Raw genomic sequence first — 25,631 nt, forward strand, 5'->3', positions numbered from 1 at the left:
GTCACAGCAATGTTCCACTACACTGACACCACAAACTTTTGCACCTCACTCACCCAGGCTCCTTTGCAGGACTTGTCTACCTCTTCCTACCAACCAGATTGTAGATAAATAAGGCTTTGTGTCTTCATTGGCTCCTTATGTTCGTACTGGGTAAACAGATTTCAGGTAAAATGTTGTTGCCTCACACAAACAATGGCCAGAACTAGAAAAAACTATCCTAAGGGAGGTAACACAAAACATAGTATGTACTCACTCATAAGTGGATACCGGACATAAAGCAAAAGATACCTAGCCTACAAACAGTGCATAACCCCAGAGAAGCTAGAACCCTTTTCCAGAAACAGATAAAAGCAGATGGGCCAAGCTCCTAGCGCGCAATCAGAGTAAAGGAGGGAGGAGCGAAAATATGATCAAAGGAGTCAAGACCTTGATGGGGAAACCCACAGAATCAGCTGACCAGAGCTAGTAAGAGATCACTGACTCAGGTCTGACAAGTGGGGAGCCTGCATAAGATCAAAGTAGACTCCCTTAATATAGGCGACAATGGTGCAACTGGGACAATATATGAGGCCACTGGCAATGGGTTCAAGGTCTATCACTAATGCACAAACTGACTTAGCGGAGCCCATTCTATATGGAGAGACACCTTGACCAGCCTAGACAATAAAATAGGGTTTTCATTTCCATCCAATGGGCCAGAGAGGCTTATATGAGGCAATTTTGTCATTTAGAATTCTAGGAGTATTGGAGGCCCTTTCCTCTACTCAGGGATTTATACCTCAACAGTATGCTTTTTCATTTCCACAATCTTACCAATATTTATGCTTACTCTACCTATTCTTTATACTCAATAATATTTTGCTTCTCAATTTTATTGGATTTGTGTTCTTAGTATCCCTCCTCCAAACAAGTTAAGCTATAAGAAATGAGATCACAAATCAGCCAAACAGGATGATTAGAGTACTTGTGTTTAAAAACAACAACAAAAACAAATAAAAACAAAAACCAAAACCAACAAACAAAAAAACTGGCTAGACTTGGTGACCCAGGCCTTTAATGCCAGCACTCTTGAGTCAGTGGTAGGTGGCTCTGTATGGATTTGAGGCCAGCGTGGTTTACATGGATTCCAGGCCAACCAGGTAGCCAGGGCTACATAGTGAGACCCATTCATTCTGTAGGAGATTAACTAGCATAATGAAGAAGGGAAGGCCTTTAAGTTAAAAACTAACATGGTCGTGCAAGCCTGTAATCCTAACACAAGAGGATCATTCTGGCTACATGGGACTTGGAGGCGGACTAGCTTTGGCTACATGAAACCCTATCTTTCAAAAAAGGGTGGGAGGGTAAGTGGTGGTGGCAGAAAGATGGCCCAGCAGTTAAAAAGCACTAACCTCTCTTCCAGGAAACCCAGGTTATATCTCTGCTACCCACAAGGTGGTGCTTCTAACTCCATTCCTTGGGATACGTCTCCCTCTTCTGGCCTCCAAGGGAACAACACCCATTCCTGATGCACAGACATGCAAAGTACCCATGCATAAAATAGTTTTCTAGATTTTATTTTTTAATTAACTTATTTCTCTGAGTAATGTTGGTTTGCCTGCATATATGTCTGTCCAGGTGAGGCTGTCAGATCTCGTTGTGAGCCACCATGTGGGTGCTGGGAATTGAACCCAGGTCCTCTGGGTCTGCTGAGCCATCTCTCCAGCCCTCAGTTTTCTAAATGTTAAGGGAAGAAATTATCACATACAAACTCAATGTTTTCAAAACAAATCATTTTATTTGACAACAAACTCCCCTCATCCACCCGCACCCACCCGCACCCACCCCCTGGCTTGTTATGACATGTATGTGACTTTAGATTGCTTTATGGTAGTCATTGGTTGATGCTAAGCAGCATTTTTTTGATCCTCAAAAGTCACAAAAAGTTCTGGATTCCACATCAGCTCACAAGTCCAAGTATCTTCCATGCCTTTTGGTATAAGAACTCTTTTATAGTTGGTTGGGAAGATGACGATATTGTCTTTAACATCAATAGATTTATTTACAAGTTCGTTTATGCAACCAAAGCAGATGATAATTAAGATGCTCCTTGTTTTTGCTTAATCGGTAGTCATGTTGATGGCAGAAACTGTGAAAGGAAAGCTTTTAGTTATTTTTTTCTTTGCACTTTACAGGAATGTAGCCCCCATCCTTACCCATACAAAGGGATGTTACTGAGTCCAGCCAATCCCATGAATTTAAAGCTAACATTAGTAACACTTTAGCTGTGTGATGCCCAATTTAGTTTTAATAAAAACAAAACAAACAAAAAACTCCCAGACCTCTTCAACCTGGCTCCTTCTACTCTTTCCTTTGTGTGTCAACATTGGCTTGCCAAGCAAAGTACAGTCTAATACTTTATAAGTATGTATAAGTATGGGCTACAGTGAATAAGCCCCCTTACAGCAAATTGTGACTTAAGCTTTAAGGCAATTTGGATAAAGAAATCACATTGATTAAATTAATATGTTTCATTCCTATCTAACTCAAGGCTTAGCTGAAAACCATTTAGATGAAAATACATTTTCGAAATGTTAATAATTTGATACCTCTTCTCAACATTGTTTAGTTATTGGAACTGCATTAAAGCAAAGAACAAGCAGTCCCAATTTAGGTTCCATATAACAGTAATGTTCTTAGGACCAATTGAGAACAAAGGTAAGCAGGTCTTTAGACATAGATTTGACCTTTTCCTTCACTCTTCCTCCTGTCCCACCCTCTGTGAGTGAAGAAAAAAAAAAAAAAAATAGAAAAGGTCAATCACAGTCAGCCCTCTTGTAGAGGCTTTTTTTCAAAGTTCTTTTTTTGATAGTCTTTCTTTCCTCCAATTTTCTGGTTGTTTCCAATTTTATTCTCAAATTTTATGCAAGCATGCTAAAATTTTATGTTATTTTCATCCACTGGCATTATTTTACTGTAGCAATCCGCCTTGAGTACATCTTTTACAGGAAGGAAAACATTTTGAAAATTGATGTATGCTATCTGACTCTATGAAAGAGATCTATTCCGTCAGTTTATGCTTTGGAATGTTTAAAAGGTAAAAAGCTTGAAGACAGACAAAATTTGTAGACGTATTTCAAAGCCTGCTGCCATTCAAAGACAGACTGTTTTTCCAGGGATAATACTAAGACAGAAGTTGGGGAACTAGGTGGCTGTCTGTTATCCTTCCTGACCAGTAGTGGTCACGGTCATAGGTAAAAGTAAGTCATGGGCTAGAATATTTAAGAGGGCTTTTTTGTTTTTTGTTTTTATTTATTTATTTATTTATTTATTTATTTTTGGTTTTTATTTGTTTTTTTAGCAGAGGGCTCACAACTTTAAGAGCAGGCTTACTTACTACAAAGCCCAGCTTCCTCCTGTCCATTGTAGTGGCCAGTGAATAGATGAGCATGAGGAGTTATGCTACTTGTTCCTTGGGGACTGAGTCATGCCACTACCCATAAAGCAGACCCAAAGTTCAGCAGTTCCCTGGGAACGTATGCCTATTTGTTTATGTATTTTACATCGCACGAGCCAAATGAAGGCGTTAGATGCAATTACGTGTAAAGTAGATGAAGAAAATGAATGAATAGTAACATTCCTCCTATATTCTAACCTGAGTCAATTAAAAAGCAAATGTGTTTCAGTCTAGAAAACGTTTGAGCTAATATTTCTTTTTAATGAAGAGCATCACTCTGCCTTTCAAGGCACCTGTAAGTCACACTAAATAAATAAATACCTTTGAAATCACTGATTTCATCTTGATCCTCCTTTGAAACACTTTGAATGAAAGGACAGAGTTTACCTTCTCTTATCCTGGCTTTAAACTAAGCCAGTGAGCAAATGACCTTTGGCGCTTTCTTAGCTAGGGATGTCTTATGTTGAATGAATCGTGGCCTTGATTTTTTTTTTTTTTTTTTTTTTTTTTTTTTTTTTTAATCTCTAGGTCAAGTCATTGGTTCTACTATACCAGACCTATTTAACTAATTCATCAAGCATAGCACCTCCAAGCAAGCAGCTAGTAGCTACTAAAATATTATTTACTCAGTAATTAGATATATTCTATAGGCTGGGCATAGGTACACACATCTGTAATCTCAGCACTCGAGAGTGTGTAACAGATTATCACCAACTAGAACCAGCTTGAGCTGTACAGTGAATGAGACTATGTCTTGGTGTCTCCTCCTCAGCAGGTTGGTGATTGCTACTGCCCTTTACAGTAGGTCCGCCTTACATTGTAGCTTTAGGACCTAGATTAGCATATGATATATATATATATTAGCATTTATATATGTTTTTATTAGATATTACGGTTTGAATGTGAAATGTCCTTCACAACCTCATGCTCTGGGTGTTTGGTCCTCAGCCAATACTTCTATTTTGGGAGGTTCTGGACCACATCAAGTACGTAGCATCTGATGCTCTGGCTCCTTCTTGTCCTTCTGTTCCCTGACATTCAGGCCTGACTCTGGGCCTTTCTTTTCACACCTTTACTGGCAGGTTCTAATTTATCTGCAGGAGCAGTAGTCAACATTTAAGAAACTGGATGGAAAAAAGCAACCAAAACTTTTTCCCCCATCTCTTCAGTCAAGGCAGCAGGGAAGTATCCTTATCTCAACATTTAGCACACCGCGATATACAAATCACTGAAGTTAAGTACAGTTTCGGTCTAGATCTCACATGTCCTGTGAGTACTTCATGAGAGAAAGCAATCTCTGGACAGCACATAACACAGTAAAATACATACATTAGATGGTAAGTATCCTGAGTAAGTTTTAGCTATGAAGAAACTCAGAAAGTTGTCACTGTCCATGGATGAAGCCCACAGTAAGGTCCTGACTTGTAGAAATGCAGACATCATAAAGCCCCACTGTTGTGGGCAATAATGTTGTAGATAATAATAGTGATAATGAGTTTTGGTATTCCCAGTGTCTGGGGATAAAGGCAACTAACTGACTACTAGGCACATACGGCACCTTACAAATTATAATTAACTATTTTGTAATAAGTGATTGCCACTCAAGTCTTGCATTCATCCGATGCTGAGTGCCTCATGTTCACAGTGTTGAACAGTTATTTGCTTTATTTGCACAGTATAATACATGTGACAGAATTTTAAAAGCCTGGAAATTGGTACCAAATAAGAAAATGAATTGTTATGTTTATATGGTACCGCAAAGTTCATAAAATGCCAACATATACATTACTTTCAACTTTGGGTACACCGAAATGTAAGTCTGTGTATTTCTCCGGTACCCATAAGAAAGAATATACCATGTATAGGTAATCAATATTGTTATATTCATTCAGCAGGCATTTAACCTCACTGCGTTCCAGGGCTAGCCTCAAATGTCTGCGCTCAAGCGGTCCTGCTGCTTTAGCTGCCTGAACTCCTCAGCATATGCTACACCCAGCTTGCTAACTATTTATACTATCCTTCTCATCGTAGGCCAAGAGTACAATGAGAATTTTGTAGTGACCATGCCTGTTTTATAGGCAGTTTTGTTTCTATAGAAAACATGTATTGTCTTACATTTCTGTAGTACTTTATGGCTAAGAAGGTATATACAGCCATAACATTTTCCTCCATTACCAGGGCAAATGTTCTTGTGTTAGCTTGCCCTCATCACTAAAGTCTTGACTGATTCAAGTAAGCATTATCTCATTCCTTGGACATAGTATAGAATGTAAACATTCGTACTTCATGGCAGAGTTACTTAACGACAATTTATCTTAGGTTTCCTGTACCTAACACAAAACCTAACATATAGGAGGGGGTTAGTATTCATTCATTCATTCATTCATGCACATAGAGCTATTGACGATTGTACAGTGCTTTAGTTTACAAAGCACTTTCCTGTGTTCTTTTTAAAAAATGTCCCTCTTATTCCTGGTGCTGAGCGATTAGGATATTTTGCAAATTATCAGGTGATCACAATAGGGTAGTCACTTGCATTTGTAGCATATTTTTTAATTTAAAATCAGTTTCCATGTGTTTTCTTGTCTGCTATCTCGTATAATGTATTTTACTGAAAATCATCAAAGCAGTAGAAACACATTGGCCTTAAGTATATAGATTATGCCTCATTCAAGCCATAGTATTTTTTTTTTTTTTTTACAAAGCATGTTGTTTACTCGTTATGCCTACAGAAATCTTTGTACCCATAGCAAATAGACTAATAGAATGCATGTACTAGGTAACATGTATTCATGCAACACTGACTTAGGAGTTTTAGTGTGCTTTACGGTTTATAATTATCCATTTTTATGTACCTGGTAACATCTTCATGTTACCTGGAAGTGACCACAATTAAGCATCACTTCCTTAGTGCTCAGCACAAAGATAGGCATAGAGAAGGAAAATACTGTTACTCAGACATTCCCTGGCATTTATATGATGGCTTGGTCAAGTTCAGGCAACTGGCCTTTTGAAAAGGTTTTGGTTTTTGTTTTGTTTTGTTTTTGCTTTTCCTTTTTCCTTTTTGGAGAATATGCGACTGAGACCAACAGCCCAGAAAGCCTCAGGTATTTATAGTCTGACTCCTTACAGGAAAAGCTCAAATTACATTTTCAAAGGTTAAGTATGCATGGCTGCCAATGTGCTATGATGATGTGACTTTTTTTTTTTCTCCTGTGTTGTATCAGTCATTTAAGTCAAGTTCCCTCTTAAAGGGGGCAGGAGAAACGTGAAGCCTATTAAACAGTACCCAAACTCACTCATCATTAATCCTAAAGGTGGGTGTTAAACCCAGGAGTAGATTCAATGAACTCCACCAAATTACTTGGCCACCACAATGAGCAGGGAATTCAGACCTCGGTCACTCCCAAACCTAATCACTGCTACCATTCATTATGAGAAATCCATACCGTGCTGACCTAAGCCCAAAGAAGGAAGGTGATGCTGGCTGATCCTTCTCAGAAAGTCTGCACACTTGCGTATTGCTTGTCTAATTCTTCTCATTGGTCTGAAGCAGGTCTTCATATTTATCTAGATAGCCTGGTCCTGTTCTCCTCTAACAGTCTGATGCTTTCCTTCCTCATATTAGGGCTTCTGAGTTAGGGAGGACAGAAGAAGTACAGCATCTGTATGGATGCTTGCTTCTAGGGGAATACCGAAAGTCAAACTAGAAACTACTGGCTGGATTTTGTTCTCTCTCTCACATGGAGCAGATGTGAAGAGAAATGGAAGTTTGAAAACATTAAAAAAATTAACAAATGGATAAATCAAGTTTAAAACAGACTATAGATTGACGCCTGTACAATACTATCATTCTAAAAGCTTGTCCCTTTATAGTAAATGACAACATTGAAATGTACACCTCAAGCAAATCTGGCTTAAATGGAAATCTAAGAAATAAAAGGGAACGCTGAGAATGTCCAAGAGAAGAGGGTTTAACAGTATGAAAGTTAGGGGGATCTCATCTTCAGATTTCCCCTGGTTTGGGGATTCTATCCCTCCAGAGTTTTAGGCCGTAGGCCTCAATTTCTAGCCTTTGTCTCTATCCATATAGGCTTGAGTCCTTAGGTCTTGAGCTTGGACTTAGCTTGGGTTTTGTGTCTTATGACGCAGGTCTCAGTTCTTAGACTTCATATGGGTCCATCCTGTAGAAAAGCAGCCTCTCTCCTATGGGTTGTCAGCATTCTCTGTCCATCCAGCCAGCTCAGATAGGCCTTCTGTGTTCCTTGGTCCTTAAGTCGCAAGTCACAAAACATCTGTCTTCCACTTTGGGCCTTTTCATGTGTTTATTTCAGTTCTGCTTCAATCCTGACCGAAGTGCTGTCAGTCTGCCATGAGGAACAGCTCCACTGGTGAGATTCTGTGCCTATTGGGAAGGGGATCACACACAAGCACGCACGCACGCACGCACATAGGCACACGCACATAGGCACACACACAAAGAAATAGCATAGCCAAGAGAAGATTAGAGTAAGAGAGGGAGACACAGACTTTTAAAGACACTAAAATGCTCAGAGTGAGTAAAAAGGGGGAAGTAGAAGAGAAAGTAACACAAACAAGCACAAAGCAATGGAGTAATGCAAATAGCAAAGACACACAGCTATGAAGGGGAAAAAGAGAAAACAGCCCAAAAAAGGGCAGAAAGTATAAAGAGAATTGTGCGCTAAGAATAGAAATAGCAGAAAGATCACACAGGCACCAGGAGAAAAACAAGACAAAACTCTACAAGGAAGTGGTTAGCAGAGAAACATGGGAAAAGGTAAGATACACTATAGATGGAAGAGGAAAAGACACATAAGGAAGGCATAGACATCAGAGCAAGCAAGGAAGAAAGACGTACAAGGCCAGGGAGAAAGACATAGAATACAAGGCCAGGGAGAAAGACATAGACTACAAGGCAGGGAGAAAGACATAGACTACAAGGCAGGGAGAAAGACATACAAGCAAAGAAGAAAGACATAGAATACAAGGCAGGGAGAAAGACATAGAATACAAGGCAGGGAGAAAGACATAGAATACAAGGAAAGGAAGAAAGACTTAGAATACAAGGCAGGGAGAAAGACATACAAGCAAAGAAGAAAGACATAGAATACAAGGCAGGGAGAAAGACATAGAATACAAGGCAGGGAGAAAGACATAGACTACAAGGAAAGGAGACAGACATAGAATACAAGGCAGGGACAAAGACATAGAATACAAGGCAAGGGAGAAAGACACAACACAATTCAAGGAGAAAGACATAGACTACAAGGAAAGGAAGAAAGACTTAGAATACAAGGCAGGGACAAAGACATACAAGCAAAGAAGAAAGACATAGAATACAAGGCAGGGAGAAAGACATAGAACACAAGGAAAGGAGACAGACATAGAATACAAGGCAGGGACAAAGACATAGAATACAAGGAAAGAAGAAAGACATAGAATACAAGGCAGGGACAAAGACATAGAACACAAGGCAGGGACAAAGACATACAAGCAAAGAAGACATAGAATACAAGGAAAGGAGAAAGACATAGAATACAAGGCAGGGAGAAAGACATAGACTACAAGGAAAGGAGAAAGACATAGAATACAATGAAAGGAAGAAAGACATAGACTACAAGGAAAGGAGAAAGACATAGAATACCAGGCAGGGAGAAAGACATAGAATACAAGCAAAGAAGAAAGATATACAAGGCAACGAAGAAAGATACAAGCCAAGAAGACATCCGAGCATGGAAGACAGACATACAAGCAAGGAAGAAAGACATACAACACATGGCAAGGAATAAATGGACACAAAGAAAAATTAGCAATACAAAGCAAAGAAGGACATACAAAACAAGGAGGAAATATATACATTAAAAAAAATTAGACACACAAAGCTAGGAAGACATAAAGCAAGGAGTGAAATGGCCACATAGAATTAGACAGACAAAGAACGGAAGAAATAGATGAATAGAGCAATGAAAAAACAAACGCACAGCACAGCACACACTCACTTACAAGTGAAAGAAGTAAGCAAAGTTCAACAGTAAGAGGGCAAGGGGGGGCGGGACCAGACAGGGAAGGGGGAGAAAAAGGGCTATTAGTACAGTGCTGCTTCGCATACGGGTACTACCTATACTACTCCTGATATTAGTAGATCACAGTAATCCCCTTCTATACTATGTTAAGGAACTCCTTAACATAGAACCAAACAAGCATATCAGCTCTGCTCACTACAGAATGTTTGTACTCACTTAAGATAATCCAGGGTATATGTTTTACTTGCCAGGCATTATATTAAGCACTTTCATTAATGATTTCAATTGACCTTCACAAACAGGCAACTCTGACCAGAGAGGACATTGGCAAAGGCCATACCACCAATGAGCAGGAGATTTAAACACAGGATGAACACCACTTAACATTCTGTTATATGGATTTTCTGATTTCCATAAGCGCCACATGTCACAGGTGAGTGCATATTTTAATTGTTAGATTCCCTTTCCCCATCATTTCAAGAAAATGGGCTCTTAAGAACAGTAGAACACCAAGCCAAAAAAAGGCAACTTGTGGCTGTATTCCTGTGTGATGCCACTGGTGACCAGACTAGAATCTGAGTGGCTGCTGTGAACCCAATTGGTAATAAATAATGTGGAAGCCTGATCATCCTCCATGTGTATTTGGCCCTACTTTACATAACATTAGGAACCCCACACTCCACCCAGCACGGCCTGATGCTAACCCTCCCTCATAGGACTGCAATGCTGGCAACTTACTTCATTCTGTTGTGGTTTTAAGATGCAGGCATGTTGGTCCTTGGCTCATGAGGCTGGCTTCCCTTCATGATCCTGCTGAAGATGCAGCTTCCTGTACTGCTTTGGGGAAGGATGATGACCTGGTAGGTGGAGCTACAAAGAACAAAAGAAGCTGTGTGAATGTCAGGTAAGAAGTACTAGAGGGTCCTGGTTCTTGAAATTTTGTCTGCTATAGATACGTCTGTATCATTTTCAGTCAGGTTTCCATTTGTAGTTAGAGGCGTTTGTCATCATTCATGTTAGCAGGGGAAAAAAAAAAAAGTTACTCACTGGATATTCTATCCTGTGGGTAGCACAGTGAATCTTGATGTATGCAAACAGCTGGTAAGCTTCTCCTCCAGAGCTTCCAGGGACTTTGAGAAGCAGATGAAACAGAACGACTTGCTCGTGATGTCGGTGCCACTACTGTGGCAGCTTTTTGTCCTAGAAGAAAGAACCATTTGCACAGTTTAGTTACAGTTCTCTACTGCACTGTGCGGGTCTACCCTACACACACACACACACACACACACACACACACACACACACACACACACACACACACACGCACACGTACGCACACACACACACATACCTTCACAGCCTTACAGTAAAATGCCTCCCTGTTAGTCAGGAAGCTGTTCTTATGAAAACAGACACAGACAGGAAAATGATATATAACTCAAGTGTGGGGTTGAAAAGATGACTCAGCACTTAAGAACACTGGCCACTCTTCCAGAGGTCCTGAGTTCAATTCCCAGCTACCACATGGTGGCGCACAACCATCTGTAATGAGATCTGTTCTTCTGGCGTGCAGGTGTACAAGCTGACAGGGCGGCGCGCGCCTGCACACACACGCATGCACGCACACACGCACGCACATGAGTAAAGGCTGGCTGCGGTAGGAAACAAGATCATAATTATAGTTACTTATTACACTGTCACAGAAATCTTACCTATTGTGATTGACGTAGGGTGGCTATCTTTGACTCTTTATCTCCCTTGCTGGCCTCAGCAAAGTGTCTCAGTGAAATCCCCAGGGCTAGGGCTGTTGTCCAGTGGTGGTGAGCTATTCCCCTGGAGGATCCTTATGCCCCATCTCCTCCTAGGGATCGTCAAAGGGAATAGGTCACCAACACAGGAAAGCAACGAGCCCATACTTCTTGGGGAAGATCTAGAAAAGGGGTCAAAGAAACACAAATTATTGAAGTGAAGTACATTGGGAAATTTGCTTCGTTCTGTAGTATGCAGCAGGTAAATCATGTAGACTTTATGCTGTTGTTAGGGTGGCTTGGAAGGTGGACCCTTACAGATTAGTAGATCCTTATGTTATGGCTATCAACTTAGTAGTGGCATGAGAATTGCCCTGCCTGAGCTCCTTTCTGCCTTTATTCTCTATTATCTATCCACGAGTAATCCTTTATAGTATACATTGTTTATTAACTTTTGTACATTCATCATCAAATACACTGGGAACAAAGGGGTCAAGCAAATGAGAGGTGAAACAAGTGGAAGAAGCCAAGCTTTCTCAACCAAGTGGGCTATGAAGCCACTTAGATAAACTCCATCCAGATTCCCTGAGTTCTGTAAGGATCTTCCTTCATGTTGCCCCTGACTGCTTTGAGAAGTGTCATTTTAAAAACTGAGCAGTCCACATTAATCGAAGTGCCTGGCATCTGGTTGTGGGGCATTTCCCCCTCTTTTGATTTGTGCTTTAAGTAATAGCATACTAGAAACACCGCCACAATGAATAGAATTGTGTTTTGCTCAATCCTTATGGTGCATCTCTGGTAACTGCTGTAGCATCGCACCTGCAGAGTTTGAGGATATTCAGAGAAACCAGCATTGTGACAGTCCTACAAAATGCCATTCATGGTAACAGCTATATCTACTCTATCAAATACAAAAGGCCAGGGTGCCAGAGACAAGCTTTCACAGGCTCTGTCTGTTAGGCATTTCAAAACAGAACTGTTAGACTGGAGAGTGGGTTCAGAGATTAAAGCGCTGGTTGAACCTCTTTCAGGGGTTCAATTCCCAGCAAGCACATGGTGCCCCTCCCAAGCTTCTGGAATGGGATCTGGTGCCCTCTTCTGGCCTGCAAGCATTCATGCTGGCAGAATACTGTAAAGAATAAATAAATGAGTAAATAAATAAATCTTAAAATGATATGGCCTTAAAAAATGAAATCAAATTTTAGTCTCGTTAAATATGTAATCGCCTTTTCAAAGTTCATCTTTAATCTATAGGCGCCTTTAAAAATCAAAATCAAATTAAATCCCTTTTCAAGAGGTACCATCGCAATCTGAACCAAGCAAAATCAAACTCCAACAGTTTATATAAATAACTCAACGTCAATTATCTGGGATTCACTCCTGACCATAGCAAAGGGCTATGGTCAGTTCTGCTCCATTCTCTTGATTTTTCCTCTAAGCTCTAGCTGCCCCTGTTCCGCGGCTGCTGCTGTTTTTGGTGGTCTTCTCATGGTCCTGGCATCTCCAAAAAGCTTGGGTCCCTCGCTGCAACTGGGCTGCACTTTCCCCAATGCCTCCTAGGCTCTCCTTATGGTACCAAGCCTCAATTTCTCTGCAATACCCCTTCTCTTCAGCCCTTCACCTTCATCATCTACCTTTCCGGCCTCTCACAGTGTCAAGCCTCAGCTGCTCTGCATGATCCCTTCATGTCTTCGAAACCAGTACTGCCTGGGTTACACTTGCACATTACCAAGTCCAGCTGCCAGCACGAAGTGCAACTATGCCTCCTCTGGAGCGTCACAAGAAACCCTTCCCAGACTCCACTAATGATGCTGGTCTCTTCTTAATCACCGCTAATTTCTTAGCCCCAGCTGACCATCAAGTAGCCCATCCCAGTAATGAAAGGTTTCACTTTAGTGGTTCAGGTATCTTGTTAATCACAGCTGATTCTTCAGTTCCAGTTAGCCAGAACCACAGAACCTTACATCAAAACGGCAGCCTTGATAGTCTTTATAATTTTCCCTCTGAAATTTCCCAAGCCAGGCCTCCATCTTCTGCACTGCTCTCAACGTTTTTATCTCCCGAGCTCCTACAGAACGTCCCACTGAGCTCTCAACACTCAATGGCTTTTCTAGCACAAAGTTCTAAAGTCCTTCCACGATCCTCCCAAAACATGTAGTCAGGTCTGTCACAGCAATGTTCCACTACACTGACACCACAAACTTTTGCACCTCACTCACCCAGGCTCCTTTGCAGGACTTGTCTACCTCTTCCTACCAACCAGATTGTAGATAAATAAGGCTTTGTGTCTTCATTGGCTCCTTATGTTCGTACTGGGTAAACAGATTTCAGGTAAAATGTTGTTGCCTCACACAAACAATGGCCAGAACTAGAAAAAACTATCCTAAGGGAGGTAACACAAAACATAGTATGTACTCACTCATAAGTGGATACCGGACATAAAGCAAAAGATACCTAGCCTACAAACAGTGCATAACCCCAGAGAAGCTAGAACCCTTTTCCAGAAACAGATAAAAGCAGATGGGCCAAGCTCCTAGCGCAATCAGAGTAAAGGAGGGAGGAGCGAAAATATGATCAAAGGAGTCAAGACCTTGATGGGGGAAACCCACAGAATCAGCTGACCAGAGCTAGTAAGAGATCACTGACTCAGGTCTGACAAGTGGGGAGCCTGCATAAGATCAAAGTAGACTCCCTTAATATAGGCGACAATGGTGCAACTGGGACAATATATGAGGCCACTGGCAATGGGTTCAAGGTCTATCACTAATGCACAAACTGACTTAGCGGAGCCCATTCTATATGGAGAGACACCTTGACCAGCCTAGACAATAAAATAGGGTTTTCATTTCCATCCAATGGGCCAGAGAGGCTTATATGAGGCAATTTTGTCATTTAGAATTCTAGGAGTATTGGAGGCCCTTTCCTCTACTCAGGGATTTATACCTCAACAGTATGCTTTTTCATTTCCACAATCTTACCAATATTTATGCTTACTCTACCTATTCTTTATACTCAATAATATTTTGCTTCTCAATTTTATTGGATTTGTGTTCTTAGTATCCCTCCTCCAAACAAGTTAAGCTATAAGAAATGAGATCACAAATCAGCCAAACAGGATGATTAGAGTACTTGTGTTTAAAAACAACAACAAAAACAAATAAAAACAAAAACCAAAACCAACAAACAAAAAAACTGGCTAGACTTGGTGACCCAGGCCTTTAATGCCAGCACTCTTGAGTCAGTGGTAGGTGGCTCTGTATGGATTTGAGGCCAGCGTGGTTTACATGGATTCCAGGCCAACCAGGTAGCCAGGGCTACATAGTGAGACCCATTCATTCTGTAGGAGATTAACTAGCATAATGAAGAAGGGAAGGCCTTTAAGTTAAAAACTAACATGGTCGTGCAAGCCTGTAATCCTAACACAAGAGGATCATTCTGGCTACATGGGACTTGGAGGCGGACTAGCTTTGGCTACATGAAACCCTATCTTTCAAAAAAGGGTGGGAGGGTAAGTGGTGGTGGCAGAAAGATGGCCCAGCAGTTAAAAAGCACTAACCTCTCTTCCAGGAAACCCAGGTTATATCTCTGCTACCCACAAGGTGGTGCTTCTAACTCCATTCCTTGGGATACGTCTCCCTCTTCTGGCCTCCAAGGGAACAACACCCACTCCCTGATGCACAGACATGCAAAGTACCCATGCATAAAATAGTTTTCTAGATTTTATTTTTTAATTAACTTATTTCTCTGAGTAATGTTGGTTTGCCTGCATATATGTCTGTCCAGGTGAGGCTGTCAGATCTCGTTGTGAGCCACCATGTGGGTGCTGGGAATTGAACCCAGGTCCTCTGGGTCTGCTGAGCCATCTCTCCAGCCCTCAGTTTTCTAAATGTTAAGGGAAGAAATTATCACATACAAACTCAATGTTTTCAAAACAAATCATTTTATTTGACAACAAACTCCCCTCATCCACCCGCACCCACCCGCACCCACCCCCTGGCTTGTTATGACATGTATGTGACTTTAGATTGCTTTATGGTAGTCATTGGTTGATGCTAAGCAGCATTTTTTTGATCCTCAAAAGTCACAAAAAGTTCTGGATTCCACATCAGCTCACAAGTCCAAGTATCTTCCATGCCTTTTGGTATAAGAACTCTTTTATAGTTGGTTGGGAAGATGACGATATTGTCTTTAACATCAATAGATTTATTTACAAGTTCGTTTATGCAACCAAAGCAGATGATAATTAAGATGCTCCTTGTTTTTGCTTAATCGGTAGTCATGTTGATGGCAGAAACTGTGAAAGGAAAGCTTTTAGTTATTTTTTTCTTTGCACTTTACAGGAATGTAGCCCCCATCCTTACCCATACAAAGGGATGTTACTGAGTCCAGCCAATCCCATGAATTTAAAGCTAACATTAGTAACACTTTAGCTGTGTGATGCCCAATTTAGTTTTAATAAAAACAAAACAAACAAAAAACTCCCAGACCTCTTCAACCTGGCTCCTTCTACTCTTTCCTTTGTGTGTCAACATTGGCTTGCCAAGCAAAGTACAGTCTAATACTTTATAAGTATGTATAAGTATGGGCTACAGTGAATAAGCCCCCCTTACAGCAAATTGTGACTTAAGCTTTAAGGCAATTTGGATAAAGAAATCACATTGATTAAATTAATATGTTTCATTCCTATCTAACTCAAGGCTTAGCTGAAAACCATTTAGATGAAAATACATTTTCGAAATGTTAATAATTTGATACCTCTTCTCAACATTGTTTAGTTATTGGAACTGCATTAAAGCAAAGAACAAGCAGTCCCAATTTAGGTTCCATATAACAGTAATGTTCTTAGGACCAATTGAGAACAAAGGTAAGCAGGTCTTTAGACATAGATTTGACCTTTTCCTTCACTCTTCCTCCTGTCCCACCCTCTGTGAGTGAAGAAAAAAAAAAAATAGAAAAGGTCAATCACAGTCAGCCCTCTTGTAGAGGCTTTTTTTCAAAGTTCTTTTTTTGATAGTCTTTCTTTCCTCCAATTTTCTGGTTGTTTCCAATTTTATTCTCAAATTTTATGCAAGCATGCTAAAATTTTATGTTATTTTCATCCACTGGCATTATTTTACTGTAGCAATCCGCCTTGAGTACATCTTTTACAGGAAGGAAAACATTTTGAAAATTGATGTATGCTATCTGACTCTATGAAAGAGATCTATTCCGTCAGTTTATGCTTTGGAATGTTTAAAAGGTAAAAAGCTTGAAGACAGACAAAATTTGTAGACGTATTTCAAAGCCTGCTGCCATTCAAAGACAGACTGTTTTTCCAGGGATAATACTAAGACAGAAGTTGGGGAACTAGGTGGCTGTCTGTTATCCTTCCTGACCAGTAGTGGTCACGGTCATAGGTAAAAGTAAGTCATGGGCTAGAATATTTAAGAGGGCTTTTTGTTTTTTGTTTTTATTTATTTATTTATTTATTTTTGGTTTTTATTTGTTTTTTAGCAGAGGGCTCACAACTTTAAGAGCAGGCTTACTTACTACAAAGCCCAGCTTCCTCCTGTCCATTGTAGTGGCCAGTGAATAGATGAGCATGAGGAGTTATGCTACTTGTTCCTTGGGGACTGAGTCATGCCACTACCCATAAAGCAGACCCAAAGTTCAGCAGTTCCCTGGGAACGTATGCCTATTTGTTTATGTATTTTACATCGCACGAGCCAAATGAAGGCGTTAGATGCAATTACGTGTAAAGTAGATGAAGAAAATGAATGAATAGTAACATTCCTCCTATATTCTAACCTGAGTCAATTAAAAGCAAATGTGTTTCAGTCTAGAAAACGTTTGAGCTAATATTTCTTTTTAATGAAGAGCATCACTCTGCCTTTCAAGGCACCTGTAAGTCACACTAAATAAATAAATACCTTTGAAATCACTGATTTCATCTTGATCCTCCTTTGAAACACTTTGAATGAAAGGACAGAGTTTACCTTCTCTTATCCTGGCTTTAAACTAAGCCAGTGAGCAAATGACCTTTGGCGCTTTCTTAGCTAGGGATGTCTTATGTTGAATGAATCGTGGCCTTGATTTTTTTTTTTTTTTTTTTTTTAATCTCTAGGTCAAGTCATTGGTTCTACTATACCAGACCTATTTAACTAATTCATCAAGCATAGCACCTCCAAGCAAGCAGCTAGTAGCTACTAAAATATTATTTACTCAGTAATTAGATATATTCTATAGGCTGGGCATAGGTACACACATCTGTAATCTCAGCACTCGAGAGTGTAACAGATTATCACCAACTAGAACCAGCTTGAGCTGTACAGTGAATGAGACTATGTCTTGGTGTCTCCTCCTCAGCAGGTTGGTGATTGCTACTGCCCTTTACAGTAGGTCCGCCTTACATTGTAGCTTTAGGACCTAGATTAGCATATGATATATATATTAGCATGTATATATGTTTTTATTAGATATTACGGTTTGAATGTGAAATGTCCTTCACAACCTCATGCTCTGGGTGTTTGGTCCTCAGCCAATACTTCTATTTTGGGAGGTTCTGGACCACATCAAGTACGTAGCATCTGATGCTCTGGCTCCTTCTTGTCCTTCTGTTCCCTGACATTCAGGCCTGACTCTGGGCCTTTCTTTTCACACCTTTACTGGCAGGTTCTAATTTATCTGCAGGAGCAGTAGTCGACATTTAAGAAACTGGATGGAAAAAGCAACCAAAACTTTTTCCCCCCATCTCTTCAGTCAAGGCAGCAGGGAAGTATCCTTATCTCAACATTTAGCACACCGCGATATACAAATCACTGAAGTTAAGTACAGTTTCGGTCTAGATCTCACATGTCCTGTGAGTACTTCATGAGAGAAAGCAATCTCTGGACAGCACATAACACAGTAAAATACATACATTAGATGGTAAGTATCCTGGAGTAAGTTTTAGCTATGAAGAAACTCAGAAAGTTGTCACTGTCCATGGATGAAGCCCACAGTAAGGTCCTGACTTGTAGAAATGCAGACATCATAAAGCCCCACTGTTGTGGGCAATAATGTTGTAGATAATAATAGTGATAATGAGTTTTGGTATTCCCAGTGTCTGGGGATAAAGGCAACTAACTGACTACTAGGCACATATGGCACCTTACAAATTATAATTAACTATTTTGTAATAAGTGATTGCCACTCAAGTCTTGCATTCATCCGATGCTGAGTGCCTCATGTTCACAGTGTTGAACAGTTATTTGCTTTATTTGCACAGTATAATACATGTGACAGAATTTTAAAAGCCTGGAAATTGGTACCAAATAAGAAAATGAATTGTTATGTTTATATGGTACCGCAAAGTTCATAAAATGCCAACATATACATTACTTTCAACTTTGGGTACACCGAAATGTAAGTCTGTGTATTTCTCCGGTACCCATAAGAAAGAATATACCATGTATAGGTAATCAATATTGTTATATTCATTCAGCAGGCATTTAACCTCACTGCGTTCCAGGGCTAGCCTCAAATGTCTGCGCTCAAGCGGTCCTGCTGCTTTAGCTGCCTGAACTCCTCAGCATATGCTACACCCAGCTTGCTAACTATTTATACTATCCTTCTCATCGTAGGCCAAGAGTACAATGAGAATTTTGTAGTGACCATGCCTGTTTTATAGGCAGTTTTGTTTCTATAGAAAACATGTATTGTCTTACATTTCTGTAGTACTTTATGGCTAAGAAGGTATATACAGCCATAACATTTTCCTCCATTACCAGGGCAAATGTTCTTGTGTTAGCTTGCCCTCATCACTAAAGTCTTGACTGATTCAAGTAAGCATTATCTCATTCCTTGGACATAGTATAGAATGTAAACATTCGTACTTCATGGCAGAGTTACTTAACGACAATTTATCTTAGGTTTCCTGTACCTAACACAAAACCTAACATATAGGAGGGGGTTAGTATTCATTCATTCATTCATTCATGCACATAGAGCTATTGACGATTGTACAGTGCTTTAGTTTACAAAGCACTTTCCTGTGTTCTTTTTAAAAAAATGTCCCTCTTATTCCTGGTGCTGAGCGATTAGGATATTTTGCAAATTATCAGGTGATCACAATAGGGTAGTCACTTGCATTTGTAGCATATTTTTTAATTTAAAATCAGTTTCCATGTGTTTTCTTGTCTGCTATCTCGTATAATGTATTTTACTGAAAATCATCAAAGCAGTAGAAACACATTGGCCTTAAGTATATAGATTATGCCTCATTCAAGCCATAGTATTTTTTTTTTTTTTTACAAAGCATGTTGTTTACTCGTTATGCCTACAGAAATCTTTGTACCCATAGCAAATAGACTAATAGAATGCATGTACTAGGTAACATGTATTCATGCAACACTGACTTAGGAGTTTTAGTGTGCTTTACGGTTTATAATTATCCATTTTTATGTACCTGGTAACATCTTCATGTTACCTGGAAGTGACCACAATTAAGCATCACTTCCTTAGTGCTCAGCACAAAGATAGGCATAGAGAAGGAAAATACTGTTACTCAGACATTCCCTGGCATTTATATGATGGCTTGGTCAAGTTCAGGCAACTGGCCTTTTGAAAAGGTTTTGGTTTTTGTTTTGTTTTGTTTTTGCTTTTCCTTTTTCCTTTTTGGAGAATATGCGACTGAGACCAACAGCCCAGAAAGCCTCAGGTATTTATAGTCTGACTCCTTACAGGAAAAGCTCAAATTACATTTTCAAAGGTTAAGTATGCATGGCTGCCAATGTGCTATGATGATGTGACTTTTTTTTTCTCCTGTGTTGTATCAGTCATTTAAGTCAAGTTCCCTCTTAAAGGGGGCAGGAGAAACGTGAAGCCTATTAAACAGTACCCAAACTCACTCATCATTAATCCTAAAGGTGGGTGTTAAACCCAGGAGTAGATTCAATGAACTCCACCAAATTACTTGGCCACCACAATGAGCAGGGAATTCAGACCTCGGTCACTCCCAAACCTAATCACTGCTACCATTCATTATGAGAAATCCATACCGTGCTGACCTAAGCCCAAAGAAGGAAGGTGATGCTGGCTGATCCTTCTCAGAAAGTCTGCACACTTGCGTATTGCTTGTCTAATTCTTCTCATTGGTCTGAAGCAGGTCTTCATATTTATCTAGATAGCCTGGTCCTGTTCTCCTCTAACAGTCTGATGCTTTCCTTCCTCATATTAGGGCTTCTGAGTTAGGGAGGACAGAAGAAGTACAGCATCTGTATGGATGCTTGCTTCTAGGGGAATACCGAAAGTCAAACTAGAAACTACTGGCTGGATTTTGTTCTCTCTCTCACATGGAGCAGATGTGAAGAGAAATGGAAGTTTGAAAACATTAAAAAAATTAACAAATGGATAAATCAAGTTTAAAACAGACTATAGATTGACGCCTGTACAATACTATCATTCTAAAAGCTTGTCCCTTTATAGTAAATGACAACATTGAAATGTACACCTCAAGCAAATCTGGCTTAAATGGAAATCTAAGAAATAAAAGGGAACGCTGAGAATGTCCAAGAGAAGAGGGTTTAACAGTATGAAAGTTAGGGGGATCTCATCTTCAGATTTCCCCTGGTTTGGGGATTCTATCCCTCCAGAGTTTTAGGCCGTAGGCCTCCAATTTCTAGCCTTTGTCTCTATCCATATAGGCTTGAGTCCTTAGGTCTTGAGCTTGGACTTAGCTTGGGTTTTGTGTCTTATGACGCAGGTCTCAGTTCTTAGACTTCATATGGGTCCATCCTGTAGAAAAGCAGCCTCTCTCCTATGGGTTGTCAGCATTCTCTGTCCATCCAGCCAGCTCAGATAGGCCTTCTGTGTTCCTTGGTCCTTAAGTCGCAAGTCACAAAACATCTGTCTTCCACTTTGGGCCTTTTCATGTGTTTATTTCAGTTCTGCTTCAATCCTGACCGAAGTGCTGTCAGTCTGCCATGAGGAACAGCTCCACTGGTGAGATTCTGTGCCTATTGGGAAGGGGATCACACACAAGCACGCACGCACGCACGCACATAGGCACACGCACATAGGCACACACACAAAGAAATAGCATAGCCAAGAGAAGATTAGAGTAAGAGAGGGAGACACAGACTTTTAAAGACACTAAAATGCTCAGAGTGAGTAAAAAGGGGGAAGTAGAAGAGAAAGTAACACAAACAAGCACAAAGCAATGGAGTAATGCAAATAGCAAAGACACACAGCTATGAAGGGAAAAAGAGAAAACAGCGCAAAAAAGGGCAGAAAGTATAAAGAGAATTGTGTGCTAAGAATAGAAATAGCAGAAAGATCACACAGGCACCAGGAGAAAACAAGACAAAACTCTACAAGGAAGTGGTTAGCAGAGAAACATGGGAAAAGGTAAGATACACTATAGATGGAAGAGGAAAAGACACATAAGGAAGGCATAGACATCAGAGCAAGCAAGGAAGAAAGACGTACAAGGCCAGGGAGAAAGACATAGAATACAAGTCAGGGAGAAAGACATAGACTACAAGGCAGGGAGAAAGACATACAAGCAAAGAAGAAAGACATAGAATACAAGGAAAGGAAGAAAGACTTAGAATACAAGGCAGGGAGAAAGACATACAAGCAAAAGAAGAAAGACATAGAATACAAGGCAGGGAGAAAGACATAGAATACAAGGAAAGGAGACAGACATAGAATACAAGGCAGGGACAAAGACATAGAATACAAGGCAAGGGAGAAAGACACAACACAATTCAAGGAGAAAGACATAGACTACAAGGAAAGGAAGAAAGACTTAGAATACAAGGCAGGGACAAAGACATACAAGGAAAGAAGAAAGACATAGAATACAAGGCAGGGACAAAGACATAGAATACAAGGAAAGGAAGAAAGACTTAGAATACAAGGCAGGGAGAAAGACATACAAGCAAAGAAGAAAGACATAGAATACAAGGCAGGGACAAAGACATAGAACACAAGGCAGGGACAAAGACATACAAGCAAAGAAGACATAGAATACAAGGAAAGGAGAAAGACATAGAATACAAGGAAAGGAGAAAGACATAGAATACAAGGAAAGGAGAAAGACATAGAATACCAGGCAGGGAGAAAGACATAGACTACAAGCAAAGAAGAAAGATATACAAGGCAACGAAGAAAGATACAAGCCAAGAAGACATCCGAGCATGGAAGACAGACATACAAGCAAGGAAGAAAGACATACAACACATGGCAAGGAATAAATGGACACAAAGAAAAATTAACAATACAAAGCAAAGAAGGACATACAAAACAAGGAGGAAATATATACATTAAAAAAAATTAGACACACAAAGCTAGGAAGACATAAAGCAAGGAGTGAAATGGCCACATAGAATTAGACAGACAAAGAACGGAAGAAATAGATGAATAGAGCAATGAAAAAACAAACGCACAGCACAGCACACACTCACTTACAAGTGAAAGAAGTAAGCAAAGTTCAACAGTAAGAGGGCAAGGGGGGGGGGCGGGACCAGACAGGGAAGGGGGAGAAAAAGGGCTATTAGTACAGTGCTGCTTCGCATACGGGTACTACCTATACTACTCCTGATATTAGTAGATCACAGTAATCCCCTTCTATACTATGTTAAGGAACTCCTTAACATAGAACCAAACAAGCATATCAGCTCTGCTCACTACAGAATGTTTGTACTCACTTAAGATAATCCAGGGTATATGTTTTACTTGCCAGGCATTATATTAAGCACTTTCATTAATGATTTCAATTGACCTTCACAAACAGGCAACTCTGACCAGAGAGGACATTGGCAAAGGCCATACCACCAATGAGCAGGAGATTTAAACACAGGATGAACACCACTTAACATTCTGTTATATGGATTTTCTGATTTCCATAAGCGCCACATGTCACAGGTGAGTGCGTATTTTAATTGTTAGATTCCCTTTCCCCATCATTTCAAGAAAATGGGCTCTTAAGAACAGTAGAACACCAAGCCAAAAAAAGGCAACTTGTGGCTGTATTCCTGTGTGATGCCACTGGTGACCAGACTAGAATCTGAGTGGCTGCTGTGAACCCAATTGGTAATAAATAATGTGGAAGCCTGATCATCCTCCATGCGTATTTGGCCCTACTTTACATAACATTAAGAACCCCACACTCCACCCAGCACGGCCTGATGCTAATCCTCCCTCATAGGACTGCAATGCTGGCAACTTACTTCATTCTGTTGTGGTTTTAAGATGCAGGCATGTTGGTCCTTGGCTCATGAGGCTGGCTTCCCTTCATGATCCTGCTGAAGATGCAGCTTCCTGTACTGCTTTGGGGAAGGATGATGACCTGGTAGGTGGAGCTACAAAGAACAAAAGAAGCTGTGTGAATGTCAGGTAAGAAGTACTAGAGGGTCCTGGTTCTTGAAATTTTGTCTGCTATAGATACGTCTGTATCATTTTCAGTCAGGTTTCCATTTGTAGTTAGAGGCGTTTGTCATCATTCATGTTAGCAGGGAAAAAAAAAAAAAAAGTTACTCACTGGATATTCTATCCTGTGGGTAGCACAGTGAATCTTGATGTATGCAAACAGCTGGTAAGCTTCTCCTCCAGAGCTTCCAGGGACTTTGAGAAGCAGATGAAACAGAACGACTTGCTCGTGATGTCGGTGCCACTACTGTGGCAGCTTTTTGTCCTAGAAGAAAGAACCATTTGCACAGTTTAGTTACAGTTCTCTACTGCACTGTGCGGGTCTACCCTACACACACACACACACACACGCACGCACACACGCACACACGCACACACGCACACACACACACACATACCTTCACAGCCTTACAGTAAAATGCCTCCCTGTTAGTCAGGAAGCTGTTCTTATGAAAACAGACACAGACAGGAAAATGATATATAACTCAAGTGTGGGGTTGAAAAGATGACTCAGCACTTAAGAACACTGGCCACTCTTCCAGAGGTCCTGAGTTCAATTCCCAGCTACCACATGGTGGCGCACAACCATCTGTAATGAGATCTGTTCTTCTGGCGTGCAGGTGTACAAGCTGACAGGGCGGCGCGCGCCTGCACACACACGCATGCACGCACACACGCACGCACATGAGTAAAGGCTGGCTGCGGTAGGAAACAAGATCATAATTATAGTTACTTATTACACTGTCACAGAAATCTTACCTATTGTGATTGACGTAGGGTGGCTATCTTTGACTCTTTATCTCCCTTGCTGGCCTCAGCAAAGTGTCTCAGTGAAATCCCCAGGGCTAGGGCTGTTGTCCAGTGGTGGTGAGCTATTCCCCTGGAGGATCCTTATGCCCCATCTCCTCCTAGGGATCGTCAAAGGGAATAGGTCACCAACACAGGAAAGCAACGAGCCCATACTTCTTGGGGAAGATCTAGAAAAGGGGTCAAAGAAACACAAATTATTGAAGTGAAGTACATTGGGAAATTTGCTTCGTTCTGTAGTATGCAGCAGGTAAATCATGTAGACTTTATGCTGTTGTTAGGGTGGCTTGGAAGGTGGACCCTTACAGATTAGTAGATCCTTATGTTATGGCTATCAACTTAGTAGTGGCATGAGAATTGCCCTGCCTGAGCTCCTTTCTGCCTTTATTCTCTATTATCTATCCACGAGTAATCCTTTATAGTATACATTGTTTATTAACTTTTGTACATTCATCATCAAATACACTGGGAACAAAGGGGTCAAGCAAATGAGAGGTGAAACAAGTGGAAGAAGCCAAGCTTTCTCAACCAAGTGGGCTATGAAGCCACTTAGATAAACTCCATCCAGATTCCCTGAGTTCTGTAAGGATCTTCCTTCATGTTGCCCCTGACTGCTTTGAGAAGTGTCATTTTAAAAACTGAGCAGTCCACATTAATCGAAGTGCCTGGCATCTGGTTGTGGGGCATTTCCCCCTCTTTTGATTTGTGCTTTAAGTAATAGCATACTAGAAACACCGCCACAATGAATAGAATTGTGTTTTGCTCAATCCTTATGGTGCATCTCTGGTAACTGCTGTAGCATCGCACCTGCAGAGTTTGAGGATATTCAGAGAAACCAGCATTGTGACAGTCCTACAAAATGCCATTCATGGTAACAGCTATATCTACTCTATCAAATACAAAAGGCCAGGGTGCCAGAGACAAGCTTTCACAGGCTCTGTCTGTTAGGCATTTCAAAACAGAACTGTTAGACTGGAGAGTGGGTTCAGAGATTAAAGCGCTGGTTGAACCTCTTTCAGGGGTTCAATTCCCAGCAAGCACATGGTGCCTCCCAAGCTTCTGGAATGGGATCTGGTGCCCTCTTCTGGCCTGCAAGCATTCATGCTGGCAGAATACTGTAAAGAATAAATAAATGAGTAAATAAATAAATCTTAAAATGATATGGCCTTAAAAAATGAAATCAAATTTTAGTCTCGTTAAATATGT

At 40.5% G+C, this 25,631-nt stretch overlaps 3 long non-coding RNA genes across 12 annotated transcripts in view; all 3 read right to left on the reverse strand.

The window, feature by feature from the left end:
* LOC127218625 (uncharacterized) overlaps window positions 1-24,604 on the reverse strand; it is a 41,058-nt gene extending 16,454 nt beyond the window's left edge. Inside the window, exons 1-4 of one of the 8 annotated variants that reach the window (XR_007834220.1) lie at window positions 24,378-24,604; window positions 23,731-23,883; window positions 10,219-10,350; window positions 9,291-9,455 (exon numbers count right to left, since the gene is read on the reverse strand). This is a non-coding gene — a long non-coding RNA (uncharacterized LOC127218625). Of the gene's footprint in view, window positions 1-9,290; window positions 9,456-10,218; window positions 10,351-10,527; window positions 10,681-11,192; window positions 11,420-21,840; window positions 22,654-23,419; window positions 23,552-23,730; window positions 23,884-24,377 lie in introns of those variants that run through there. The other 7 variants (XR_007834221.1, XR_007834212.1, XR_007834215.1 and 4 more) reach the window with 7 other exon arrangements.
* On the reverse strand, window positions 1,940-7,488 carry LOC127218627 (uncharacterized). 2 transcript variants are annotated; one of them, XR_007834225.1, is made up of 2 exons: window positions 6,895-7,488; window positions 1,940-2,128 (listed from the first exon to the last, which is right to left on the reverse strand). It is a non-coding gene; the product is annotated as an uncharacterized LOC127218627 (long non-coding RNA). The 2 variants fall into 2 exon arrangements; XR_007834226.1 differs by having other exon boundaries at window positions 6,886-7,488.
* Window positions 15,334-21,481, reverse strand: LOC127218629 (uncharacterized). 2 transcript variants are annotated; one of them, XR_007834228.1, is made up of 2 exons: window positions 20,255-21,481; window positions 15,334-15,522 (listed from the first exon to the last, which is right to left on the reverse strand). It is a non-coding gene; the product is annotated as an uncharacterized LOC127218629 (long non-coding RNA). The 2 variants fall into 2 exon arrangements; XR_007834227.1 differs by having other exon boundaries at window positions 20,246-21,481.
* Window positions 24,605-25,631: the final 1,027 nt, after the last annotated feature.

Source organism: Phodopus roborovskii, unplaced genomic scaffold, assembly GCF_943737965.1.
Source record: "Phodopus roborovskii unplaced genomic scaffold, PHOROB, whole genome shotgun sequence".
In the NCBI taxonomy this organism is placed as follows: domain Eukaryota; kingdom Metazoa; phylum Chordata; class Mammalia; order Rodentia; family Cricetidae; genus Phodopus; species Phodopus roborovskii.